The 12,687-nt window shown below is 42.3% G+C and overlaps 1 long non-coding RNA gene across 1 annotated transcript; it reads left to right on the top strand.

Moving 5' to 3' along the window:
• The first annotated feature begins 343 nt into the window (after window positions 1-343).
• Window positions 344-12,687, top strand: LOC112551146. Its single transcript, XR_003095324.1, has 3 exons — window positions 344-551; window positions 12,293-12,395; window positions 12,590-12,687. It is a non-coding gene; the product is annotated as an uncharacterized LOC112551146 (long non-coding RNA).

Here is a 12,687-nt window from a genome sequence, read left to right on the forward strand (position 1 = left end):
GGCAAAATGTGCATCAGCACATAGAACATGTCAGCAGTGTACTTTTGAACTAGAACATCTCTGATATGTTTTATTTCAAAAGCATGCCGCCACCATTTTCTCAGCACTGATGTGCATTTTGCCACTTATACAATTGCATGTGCTGCAGTGTGGGGCACTTTTAAAAGCATCTGGAAGTGTGGCACATGCATATGTAAAAATGCCCCTCCTCCCCCGGCAGACCCTGGCTGAGTTCTGGGGTCAGGGAGGAGGGTTAAATCCCCTTTTTCCCTGAGTACAGAGCTGCCCTGCTGCTAAACTTACTGAAAGTTCCTGCTGGCTGTGACTGTGGACTACAAATCCCAGAGGCACCTGGAGCAGGAAGAGGAAGTGGTGAGCAATCCTGCAGAGTCCTGTTGCTGTGATGCTGGACTGCAAATCCCAAAGACCTCAAGGGCAGCAAGAAGAGGAAGTGCCAGAAAGTTGTACTGTAGTGTCTCCTTTCCCCCTGCCCTCGCCTGACTTCTGGCCTAAGCCACTGCAGGCATGTGGCTGCAGTTCCTGAATCAAAGGTAAATGTGTGTCCAGTTGTTTTTCAGTTTAATCTTTGCAGCTTAGACTAACCTGCCAAGACTGAATCGATTCAGCCTCAGGCTTTCTGATTGTCTGTACTCAACCTTACTCAACACGCACTGTTTTGCCAAACAACATTCTGGTCATGTCAAACACCACTCACGGGATCTCAATCATGCACCATTCCAAATGCACACTGAGGTACTGGCTCACACAGAGTTTTATATCATTCCGATCATGCCACCTGTCAATTATGTCTTTCAATCAATCATCAATAACAGCACTCTGTCAATCACCCATCCATCACTGCTGGACCACTCAAAACTATTTTCACATTATGCTTCATTAACATATTTTTCCCACCACAGCAGTTATATAACTATGATAGACTGTGCATGCTCAAGGCAAATTAATGCATGTATCTTATAGTTTCATAGTTTCATAGTAGCTAGGGTCAGGAGGGACCTGAACAGATCATCTAGCCTGACCCCCTGCCACAGGCAGGGATGAATGCTGGGGTCCCAAGCCCCCGACAGGTGATCGTCCAACCTTCTCTTGAATTTGCCCAAGGTAGGGGCAAGGACCACCTCCCTGGGAAGTTGGTTCCAGATTTTGGCCACCCTAACTATAAAATATTGCCTTCTGATCTCCAGCCTAAACCTATTCTCCATCAGCTTATGACCATTGTTGCTTGTCACCCCAAGTGGTGCTGGGGAGAAAAGAGCTCTGCCTATTTGCCTTGATCCTCCTTGATGAGCTTGTAGGCAGCCACCAGGTCCCCCCTCAGCCGCCTCTTGCTGAGGCTGAACAGGTTCAGGTCCTTCAGTCTCTCCTCATAGGGCCTGTCCTGCTGCCCTCTCACCAAGCGGGTGGCCCTCCTCTGAACCCTCTCCAGGCTGGCCACATCCCTTTTGAAGTGCAGTGCCCAGAACTGGACACAGTACTCCAACTGTGGCCTGACCAAAGTTGCATAGAGGGGGAGTATCACCTCTCTGGACCAGCTTGAGATGCACCTTTGCATGCATGACAAGGTATGGCTGGCCTTGCTGTGTCATGACATCATTGAGGGTAGACGTTCAGGCTTGCTAGAACCTTCAGACCCTCTAGTCATGCTCTTACACAACACAGGGCAGCGTCTGGGGTCTACACATGGGCTGAAAGGAGGTTAAAAGATAGGAAACAAAGGGTAGGGCTACATGGTCACTTTTCCGGATAGAGAAAGGTCAGTAGTGGGGATCTGTACTAGGTCCAGCATTGTTCAACATTTTCATAAATGACCTGGAAAAGGAAAATTCACAATGAAATCTCAAACTTTGCAGATGATGCCAAAAAATTTTGGGTAGCTAAATCCCAAGCTCGTGGCAAGCAGCTGCAGAAAGATTTCACAAAGCTACATAAGTGGGCAAAAAAAATGGCATTTCAAAAATTAGCTCAACTATATGTACACATTGCTAGGCTCTGAATTAACTATTACCACTCAGAAAAGAGACCTTGGAGTCACTGTACATAGTTCTCTAAACATATTAGCTCAATGTGCACAGGCAAGCAAAAAGTTTGGGCATCTTTAAGAAGAAAATTGAAAGTAAAATAGAAATCATTATGCCACAATTAATCCATGGTGCCCCTATATCTTGAATATTGTATGTAGTTCTGGTCTCCACCTCTCGAAAAAGATGTAGTGGAATTGGAAAAGGTTCAGAGAAGGGCAACAAAGTTAACCAATTGCCAAACCAGGAGACACTAAAAAGGCTAGGACTCTTTATTTTGGAAATGAGTAAGCTGAAGAGGGGATATAATTGATATCTATAAAATATTGAAGGGCATGGATAAGTTAATGGGGAACTATTATATACCAAGTCCTCTAATACTAGGATTAGGGGACAACCATTTAAATTAACCAGATATAGTTTTAAAATAAACAAAAGGAAGTGCAGTATATAGTTAACTTGTGGGTCTCATGGCTAAAGGTGGTTGTAAAGGTATATAGAATAACCAAGTTCAAAAAATGATTTGACAAATTTATGGAGGACAGGTCCATTAATAGCTATTAAATACAGCAGTCCGGGGTGTATCTTCTGACATCCCTAAACCAATGGTGGTTGATGTCATGGATGGTATGACTGCGTGAATCACTCTAGACATAGACTTATAGAAAAATAGGGCTAGAAGGGACCTCACAAGGTCATCTTGTCCAGCCCCCTGCTCAAGGCAGCATCATCCCTGACTAAACCATCCCAGTCTTGTTCCGTGCCTTGATGACTGAAGTTATGTGTGTATCCAGGGATCAAACCCTGTCACCCGTGTTGAAGTCAAGGTTTCTACTACTAAACTGCAACAGGGGTGTTACTGGTTATATGGACACTACAAAAAATGTAATATTTGTTGAATAAGAACAAATAAGACTCATTTGAATATGAAATGCAAAATAATTCCTCATAATGTTGATGACACATATATATCCCTATACATACCAACAATAATAACTTCAGTTGTGTCATGGAAAGAGCTTGTTTGCATCAACACTTACCTAAATGGTTGACCCATAATTGTAAACAGCTCCTTCCACTCTTCTTTAAACAGCACGCTTTTAGCTAGATCTGAAGAATAAATATGGTAGCAGTTGGGGACATGAAGGGAAAGCATCTCAGCCATCGTTGCAGAAACCATTCATGCATAGCACATATTTATATTTTAGTATGAAATTCCAAATCCAATTACCAAAAAGCACAGTAAATTTGCACTAAAGTAAAATCAAACAGACCCTTACCAGAATCCTACTCATTTTAATCTTTTATATTACCTGCAGTATAGTATGTTCTATAACACATGTTTTGCAGAGAAAAAAATAACTCCATTCCTTTTAGGTTGGTAAAGGCATGGGCAGATGAACAACGTTATTGCTTTAAAAGGTGGAAGGGTCAGCTGAATCTGCTGTAAGGGTGTTGTCTATATCAGGGTTTGGCAGCAGAGTGCCAAAAACACCTGCAAATACCTTTGGACAGAGTGCCAAAAGCACCTGCAAACTCAGCTTGTAAGATGTTGGTGTGCCAGGGGTGGATAGTGGGGGAGCCTCAAGGGGCCCAATCCTTGTTGTGGCAGTGCAGCCCTGGCCACTTCCCTGCTGTCTGCCCCAAGGTGTGTGTGCCAAGCAAAGTGCATTCACAACCACACTCTGGTACCTGTGCTGGGGGTTGCCTACCCCAATCTACATTTTCCTATCCTGCGGTAGTAAAGTTGAACTAGGGAAACTTACCTTTAAATGAAACAGGATTCATTTATTGTAATTTAACTTCATTTATGGGGGATAGTCAGGGACAAATGAAATATTCACAGTGGATCAGCTGATGCACAGTCACAAGTAGTAAGTCTCCCCGTATTTTTAAAACAGTGTAACTGTTCATCAGTCCAGACACTAAGCAATGTTCTTGATGCAAGAGACTGAATTATAGTTTGTTAGTGTTTATTGAGTGCCACCAGTGTTGGTGCTGCACAAAGAAAAAATGAATATCTCTGGTCAGAGGAGTTTACAATCCAAGGCCTCAATTTCACAAGAATTTTGTGAGGTAGACCTTTGCATACTTGGGCTTTTATAACATGCACTGGTATTGTTGCCTTGGGGTATTTGTAGATGACATGGGGGGTTAAATTGAAGCGGTGTTTTTTTTAAAACACCGCTTCAATTTAGGGCAAAGTAAACCCCTGTGTTGTGTACACCCGTGTCAGAGCCCAATCCTTAACTGCCTCTCCAGCAATGGGGAGGGGAGAAAGAGCTGCTGGCGGGCTGAGCAGTCAGTGAACTGCAGGGGGGAAGAGAGTGGGTGCTGGTGCCTCCATCTGTGGCAGCAGCAGCCCCCCAGGCAGCACCCGCCCTCAGGCACCCAGCTCAGGTGGTCCTGGGGGGCACCACAGCTGTAGAGGCAAGTACCAGGACCCCACGCCGCTCAGGCAGACAGGCTCCAGGGAGGTGGGGGGAAGGCTCACTCACTGCTTTTTTTTTTTTCCTTTGGTGCAGCCTGCCTTCCTGGGCGGCTACCAGGCTGCCTGCTGGGGCTGTCTGCACAGCACCTGAGCCGTGTGGAGCCTGGTGATTCCCTCTGCAGCTGTAAGATAGCAAACTAAAACTCCTTGGAGGCCTTTTAGTATTTCTGTGCCCCAAAGTCATTTGCTGCACCCCAAAGTCATTTAAGGCACATTACACTGCCGAATTTGCTACAGCAGCTGAAATTAATACGCTGAATTTGCAAACTTGTGCAAACAGCAACATCATTAAAGCAGTGCAAAATGGCATTTAACCCCCTTCAATGTGTCGTCTACAAATGCCCTTGTATTTTAAATGTACATTTTGTACATGCCTTGAAGAAAGAAAGATCCCTTTCTCTTCAACTTTGCTGGAATTCACTGATCCTGACAATGCAGGCATCTCAACTTCCTGAATTTGGTGAAAGTATGTGCGAACACTACATAAAACCCTGTCCATTGCAAGTAACATACAACTATTAGCACGTCTGTCGATTCTAGTGCATTGAATGAAGAGAAGCTGGTACTGATACTGTGTGGCTCACTGGCTTGCTCCCTCAGAAATTATTCACTTTATTTTGTAATATTAAATAAGGAGATAATTTCAAGAGGGTCCTAAAACCATAGTTTATGAGCCAGAAATCTGTGAAACTTCTCAAACATGTTCTTGTGAAATGTCATGTCTGCTCCCTTATCTCATAATTATGGCCAAGATAATCAGAACAAGCTTTTCCTTCTCCTCTGATTCTCTTCAGTCTCTTGCTTTTCCTGACTTTGCTTCTCCTCAGTCTACAGCTTCTGTTTTTCCTTTTACCTTCTTTGCTTTCCCTTCGTACTCTGTACTGTATACATGGCATGTGCCTTCTGCACTTCCATTAGTATCCCTCCTCCATTGTTGCAATGTCTTCAAATTTGGAATTCTGTCATGGATACAGTGAAGACATGGATACATGTCTTCACATCAGCGGTGGCCCAGAGAGCCCAGAGCAAATCCCATCTACTTGCTCCTGTACTCACACTCCAAACCCAAAAGTGCGCCACCAAGAAGCTTGAGCAGATTTCTCTGTAGCCACTCTCAAGACCTTGGTTTCCACTGTGCTTGAGAGTGACAGCTGAAGACGCTAGACTAGTCTTCAGTGGTTTTGTAGTTGCTAAGTCACCTGTTTCATGACACCCAGTTCTGATTAAAACTAAATCAGTAATTATTTTTTTCCTTTGGTTCACTGGCTGAATGAAAAAAGAAAAGAAAATAGGTGTCATAGATGAAACAGAAAGCTCATTATTGTTTTGAGGTTACTGAAATATTTTGTTCTAACCAAAACCACGTGTTTTGTTTTCAGTTTTTTAAATGCTTTTATTAGTCAGTGTAGCTTATTTCAAAATATTATTTTGAATTGAAAAAGTGAAATATTTTGATTTAAAAATATGCAACCTTTTGTTTCCTGTATATGCTATTTGCCAAACAGTTTTTTCCTACTCTATTCCTGAAGGATAAATGGAAAAAAAATCAACCATAATTAGAAACAACTTTTATTTAAGCAAAAAATGCTATTCTATTGGCTGTCTTCATTCTGCTACCAAACTTCTGTGTGCTGTCAAGGAGCTGTTTTCAGAGAACAGAAGGTTACTTTCTTTACTTTGCAACTCTCTCAAGAATTGTTTGTACTGTGGAAAATGGGAAGGATGCATATTACAAGACAAGACAGAGCAGCAATGGTGATAATGTTGCATCCTTTTCAGATTGCAGCAGCCCTTCAAGATTTTGTGATTCAAATATGAGAATAAGAGAAAGGACAGTTATTTCAGGCATCAAGGATGAGATACTCCATTTCCGCAAAGGAAATCATTCTGCATTTTGTGACAGGTAAACTGATAAATGACCTGACAGGGACTATGAATTGCAATAGAGGCAGAGGGAGTCTTTGCCCTATCAAGGAATCTCAGAGACGGCTTAGAATATTTACCGAATGAAAAATTCTATTTTATTACTCAGTGTAGCCATAAAATGACTCCTATACTAGCAGCTGGGTATCTTAAAATGTAGGATGTTTGGGATGGTAGTGACTGTTTAAGAGTAATTTGGCAATTTGGGCAGGGGAGGGGGAGGGAGAAGAACAGAGGACTGCAATTTTTTGTAAAAAAAGGAAAAAGAAAACAAGCGAAAGAAAAAGCTTCTAGCTTTAGCTTCTGTAAATGGCCAGCTTTGTTCACTTTGGCCCTAAATTTCTTTAATATTCTGTGTGTTCACAGGCCCAGGTGGCTGAATGTTGGTCAACAGTCTTATTGTTATGCTGTTTCAAACACCAAGTATGGGAAATTTAGAGAATAGCAAAGTGCAAAGTGGATATGGAACAGCAAGATAAGTTGACTAGTTCTGGTCAGAGCAGAAGTAAATGAGAAAGTAATACACAGTTATGGTACCGAGTGGGACTGGAATAAAGGACCATTGTAAGCCCTTTGTAATGAGTGCCTGTAGTTGCACTTCTTCACTAAATTAACCTCTAGGTAAACATGTGATAAAAATGTATAGTGGTTTGCCTTATAGCTCAGAGCATAATGACTGCCTTACCATGGGTTCTAAAAGTAGTTGGTACCTATGATTTTAGTACTAAGTGGAGGCATCTACATAAGGTGCTTATTGAGTAGTTGCTTAATTAGTTCCACAGTAAAGCATCACCAGGTGCATCTACATGAAATGCTAAAAGCATAGTAGACTAATTCTAGTGCACATTAGTGCTTCATGGAAAAAGCCGTGCTAATGCGCTAATGTGTAGTAGAATTAGTCTATTGCACATTAGCGTCACATAAAAGACATGCACCAGTGCTACTGTGTAGTAACACTGATTATGACGCATTAAGTTTAGTACCTGTTATTACAGGTACTAAACTTAATATGCCTTAATTACAGCACATTAAGGCTCATGTAGCTGTGCCCAGAACTATTAGGCCAGAGTAAACTAATTAACTCCTCCATGGGATAGTATTGCCTGGAACAAGTTCTATCCTACAGCGGAGTAGTTATGAAAAGCATGAGTAGATGGTGATGGGGCTGGCTGGGGCATGAGGCTGCTATAATGCAGAGGCTACCTGCTGTCTAGCAGTACTGGAGTTTATTGCATCACACTAATTTCATGTGTAAATGAACCCACATAACACACAATAAAGACAACGCCTGAATGGAGTAAGGTATCCAGGTTGTAGCCGTATTGGTCTAAAGGAAAAGGCAATCAGGACTCGTAGTAGAGATGATATCTTTTATTAGACCAACAAGACTTTTGCAAAAAAATGTCTTTAATTGCAACTTTTGGGCATAAACACCCTTCATCAGGCATTGGAGAAAATATTGTAAAAGTTCTCCTGGGTAGAAATGAATGGAGAAAAGCATTTTTCTTTGTATGGTAATTAAATTCCCCAGCTTCTCTGGCCTCATAAAGCAGCATCTCAGTGGAGCTGATGCCCAGACTTACCTATAAAGGCCCTGTGATCCTAGGGGAAGGGCTATGAAGCTGGAAATTGGGCCTGAAATTGGGGTCACACAATTTGTACTAAACTGGGACACAGGAGGGAGATCACAAGAGACCTAGAAAGAGACAACAGATAGAGACAGCAACTCCTGGGACACAGCAGATTTGCTTGACAAAAGTGCAGTTCCCTGCTGTAACTGAGAACACTATGCAGGAAGTGTTCTGAGTTACAATGAACCCCTGGATCAAACAGAAGTTCACTCTTGGTTCCTGGGGGCAGAAGAATCTAGCTACTGGCTGGTAGCCTGCAGCCAGTTTCCCATAGCACTGGGCCCTCCTCCCTGCCAGCCTGTCCCTCTTTCAGAATGGGACGGAGGAAGGGAAGGAGAGGGAATTTGTTCTAGGGGTTCTTCAGTCAGCACTGGAAGGTGGGTTGGGTGAACTGGAACACGCCCCCCCCACACACACACACCTTGGGGGAGCTCTAATACATCCTCCCCACCCTCCAGCCAGGGCTGAAAAAAACCCAAACTGAACTCCCTCTGCTCCCTTTCCCCCCATTCTGAAAAGAGCAACAGGTTAAGAGAAAAGTGTCTTTAAAGGAAGTTGCCTGGTTAGAGCCTACTGATATTCAGGAAACAGAACTTGTGTGTGCTTGATAACAATACATAAGTTACTAACTTCATCTTATGCTAGGGGCAAGGATTTCTTAGGGTGATATCTTTTATTGGACCAACTGTATAGTTGGGATAGAGAGCTTTCAAATGCAAGACATTCTTGTTCAGGTCTGACCAGAACAAGCCAAGTATAACATAGCTTGTCTAACTCTATCCAAACTATGTAGATGTTCTGATAAAAAATACCACCCCAAGAAATCCTTGCCTCTTGCATAATTTCTGGACTGTCACAGCTATATCATCATTCTTACACTACCATCATTCCATCTTACCAATTTCTCTCCGGATCAAAAATTGAACTACAAGGCCCTAAAATCTACTTCTGTTTGAACTTGTGGTGGCAATGATTTTAGAAAACCATCTCAGACAAGAAAAGTTCTATAACAGCTGGATTAATAGATGGTAAACATACTTCAATATAAAAATGAGTCTTGAATTGAGAAAGATCTTTCAACATACTAACAGGAAGAAAAGTGGGAACTGAAATAGTCTAATGTACTATCAGAACTTTTAAAATCTGATGCTTGATGAGCAGTATTATATTCAAAAAGTGGGTTTATTCCTTTCTTGTACTCTTGCATAATGTTGGTGACATATCGCCAGCACTAAAAAAGCAGAAACACCTCAAAGAAGAAAGATGGGAAAAGAATTTTGCTTGGGCATCACAAAACAGTAAAAAAAATGCAGAACATTTTAATATAACTGAAATGTTTATTTTGCTGGACAGGAGCAGGGATTTCACATAAGTTTGATTTTTATATGTGGACTTTTAGCTAAAAAGCCTGGATAACTAGATCCAAATAAATCCTGTATATACAAAGAACACAAAATGCCTGAACCCACTATGTAGCAGTAAAAGTAATACAGAAATTCTGATCATCATTCTGTATATATTACAGTGCATGTTTTGGAAAGGCAGAATATAGAATAGGACATGTAGTCTTGCAACATGCAAGGTGAAAGTTCTCTCAAGTGATGGCTTACCCTATAACATTTTTAGAAAATATTCTTTTCCTGCATCTCAATGGATTTAAACTTGGCACTTTTCATTGACTGGAGCTCCCCCTCAAGGAATACAATGGAAAGTTAGCTTTATGAGAAACAAAACAGATTTCCCGTTTTGGTTAAGGTAATCTCAATATTTTAGTTTAGAAATCTCAGAATTTTAGTTTACAAATCCTGCCAGGTATCCACTCACTTATAGCCAATTTCAAAATATATGGAGCTCTTTCATATATAAATTGAGAGGCTATTTCTGAGTAAAGAAATCTAGGCAGGGAGAATGATTTCATTGATATATAGTTAAGTGACTTTCTGTTCATGAATATGGTTTTAATTACATTTCTTTATATTGTAATTTTTTAATATATATAATCACAGTCTGCTCCAACACTAGGAGGTCCTGCTTTTTGACTAACAACTTGAGCAAGATTTCCATTAGCTACAGCGGGCATTACACCTGAATGAGAATTCAGAATAGGGCATTACTGACAGAAATTCTTATTTATTATAGACTACATAAATAAAGTTAAAAGTCCCTTATTTATGGCCAGACTAATAGATATATTAATAGATCTATTAATGTAGCCCAAGCAAAGGAGATGAAGGGCCACAGTGAAATCCAAGTCCTGGGCTAGCAGTGATAGAAAAAGAGGATCACAGTGGAACATAACATTCCTTATTCCCATTTTTCAAGGTGCTTAAAGACCTGAGTGTTATTGGCTGGGTGAGGGACTAGTTCAAATAATTTCAGTGTCCCCATCCTTAGTGAACTTGTATGTCTCTTCACCTATATAGGACATGGAGCTTTCCCCAGGGTTTCCTCAAAGACTCTGGCCCTGATGCCAGAGTATATGCATTTTATATTAGACATTCACTGATTTGAAAAAACAGGGGTGCTATAACCACTAGACAACAGAGGCACACTCCTTTTAGCTTGCTCTCTTGCCCCACTTAATCTTGCCTTTCTGGCTGCCTGTGAGCCAGTTCCTATAGCAGGAGTAAGAGCCTAGCCCATAGTCTGGTAGATGTGGGCTCTGTCCTAGGAATCTAGAAATTACACAATTTTGGTTTGGGAATGAGAGGCAGCTAGAATTCAGGTTTCCCCACTTCTTGGCAAAGTGCTCTTACAACTCGGCTATGGGGCACAACATGGACACTACCAACAACCATATTCCAAAGTGGGGATGCTGAGCTTTTACGCTGAACTCAATGTTACAATCACTTAGCGCAGGGCTGTCAAACACATTTGGCCCTTCAGGCCAAGTCATTGGCCTGGGACTGGTTCATGGGGTGGTGGAATGGCATGAGGTCTGCCCTGTGGGCCAGACCTGGCCCACCCCAACCCCACATGCCAGATCTAGTGTCCATGGTGCTCACTCTAGCCGGTCAGTGACTGCGCCATACATGGTCACCACTTGGGCCAGATCAGGATGTGAGCCACACACAGAGCCTGCTCCAGTTAGATTGGAATATGAGCATCACACAGTGCCTGCTTCAGCTCATCTGGGGAGGATGCCGTGAGCAACATGGGTCTTGGACTAACTAGAGCAGGTGCTGCATGGCACACAGTCCCAAACTGCTAACAACAGGCACTGAATCTGGCATGTGAGGGACCCACAGAGCACTTCCCACCCCAGATGCTGGATTAAGCACCCACTGTGACTGGTTCACGACTGCATGAGGATAGCCTGCTCTGGGACCCATGGTGTGCATGGCATCTATCCTGGAGTGAGCCCTGTGTACGGCTTGAATCCTGGGCTGGCCAGAGCGGGAACTACAAGCTCTGGATCTGGCATGCAGGAAGGTCCTAGGCTGCCTCCACATGGGGCCAGCACCAGGGGGCTGGATGGCATGGGATGTATCTTTAACACCTCTGACTTAGGGTCTGTTGGTTGAGATCAGCATTCCCCCAGCCCCTCTGGCAAAATTGTGATAGTGCTTTCTTCAGGGCTTACTTGGCCCATCTTGCATGCACTTAGGTTAACGTGCAGACTTTGTAATGCAGGCTAGTGCTTATAATTTTCTAATGTCCCCTTATAATTTTTCCTGTGTGTCCTGAAGGATTTACAATGTCATTTACAGTTCACTAAGAAAGAATTGCAGAGCATCTCAGAACTATCGGAGGGGACCCCAGAAGTCCTAGCACCACCCTCAAAGTGGCAGATCATTTCAGTGTGGGTACAGCCACTCAAGGATGTTTTTACAGCATCGTTGCTCACTGTCTGGCTGCTCATGTTGAGAAGTGCTTATTCTGCAAGTGGTACCACTGATTTCAAATGGACTTTTGTGATGTAAAATACTCCTTGATATATGGGTACCTAATTCAAATGGACTTTTGTGATGTAAAACGCTCCTTGATATATGAGTATCTAAATTTAGTTCTAATGATGTAGCAAAAAGCTGCATATTCCAACTTTTTTTTCTTTTTGCAAGATTATTCTGTTTAGGTTTTTCTTCTTCCTCTCTCTCCTTCTGTTGGCAGTGGTTTAAGTAAAAGCTTTCCTTTCTCTCAACTATAAGTTTATTCCTTGTGAGGAATGGATTTTGTAAACATTTTTTTATTCTTTTCTTGATATTTAGGCCAACGTGGCTGATGGCCTCTTTACAACTGGACAATACAGGAACTAGGCAAACAGATATACATAATGCTGAGCTCCATCAGAAGTTTCTATTCATAAAACAGGTATATTATATTGCTGCATGTATCATGGACATCCCCTCTGTGCTTTGAAAAGTGGTTTTATTGTCATCATCAGAATAGAAAGCTTCTGCTTTCTATTCTGATGATGACAGTAAAACTACAAAGTACTGCGGCTCTTGCCACCTGCTCTACTCCACCCAGCTGATGTGAGCATGTTTCATTTTTTGTAATCACAGGAAGGACTCCAGAGCCCTGCTGGGTACACAGAGGAGGAATGTGTGCCCCCTGCATGATTACTATACCGCTTCCAGGTCTCCCCAGATGACTCCTGCTG

This window comes from Alligator sinensis, unplaced genomic scaffold (assembly GCF_000455745.1).
Source record: "Alligator sinensis unplaced genomic scaffold, ASM45574v1 scaffold38_2, whole genome shotgun sequence".
Classification (NCBI taxonomy): Eukaryota; Metazoa; Chordata; order Crocodylia; family Alligatoridae; genus Alligator; species Alligator sinensis.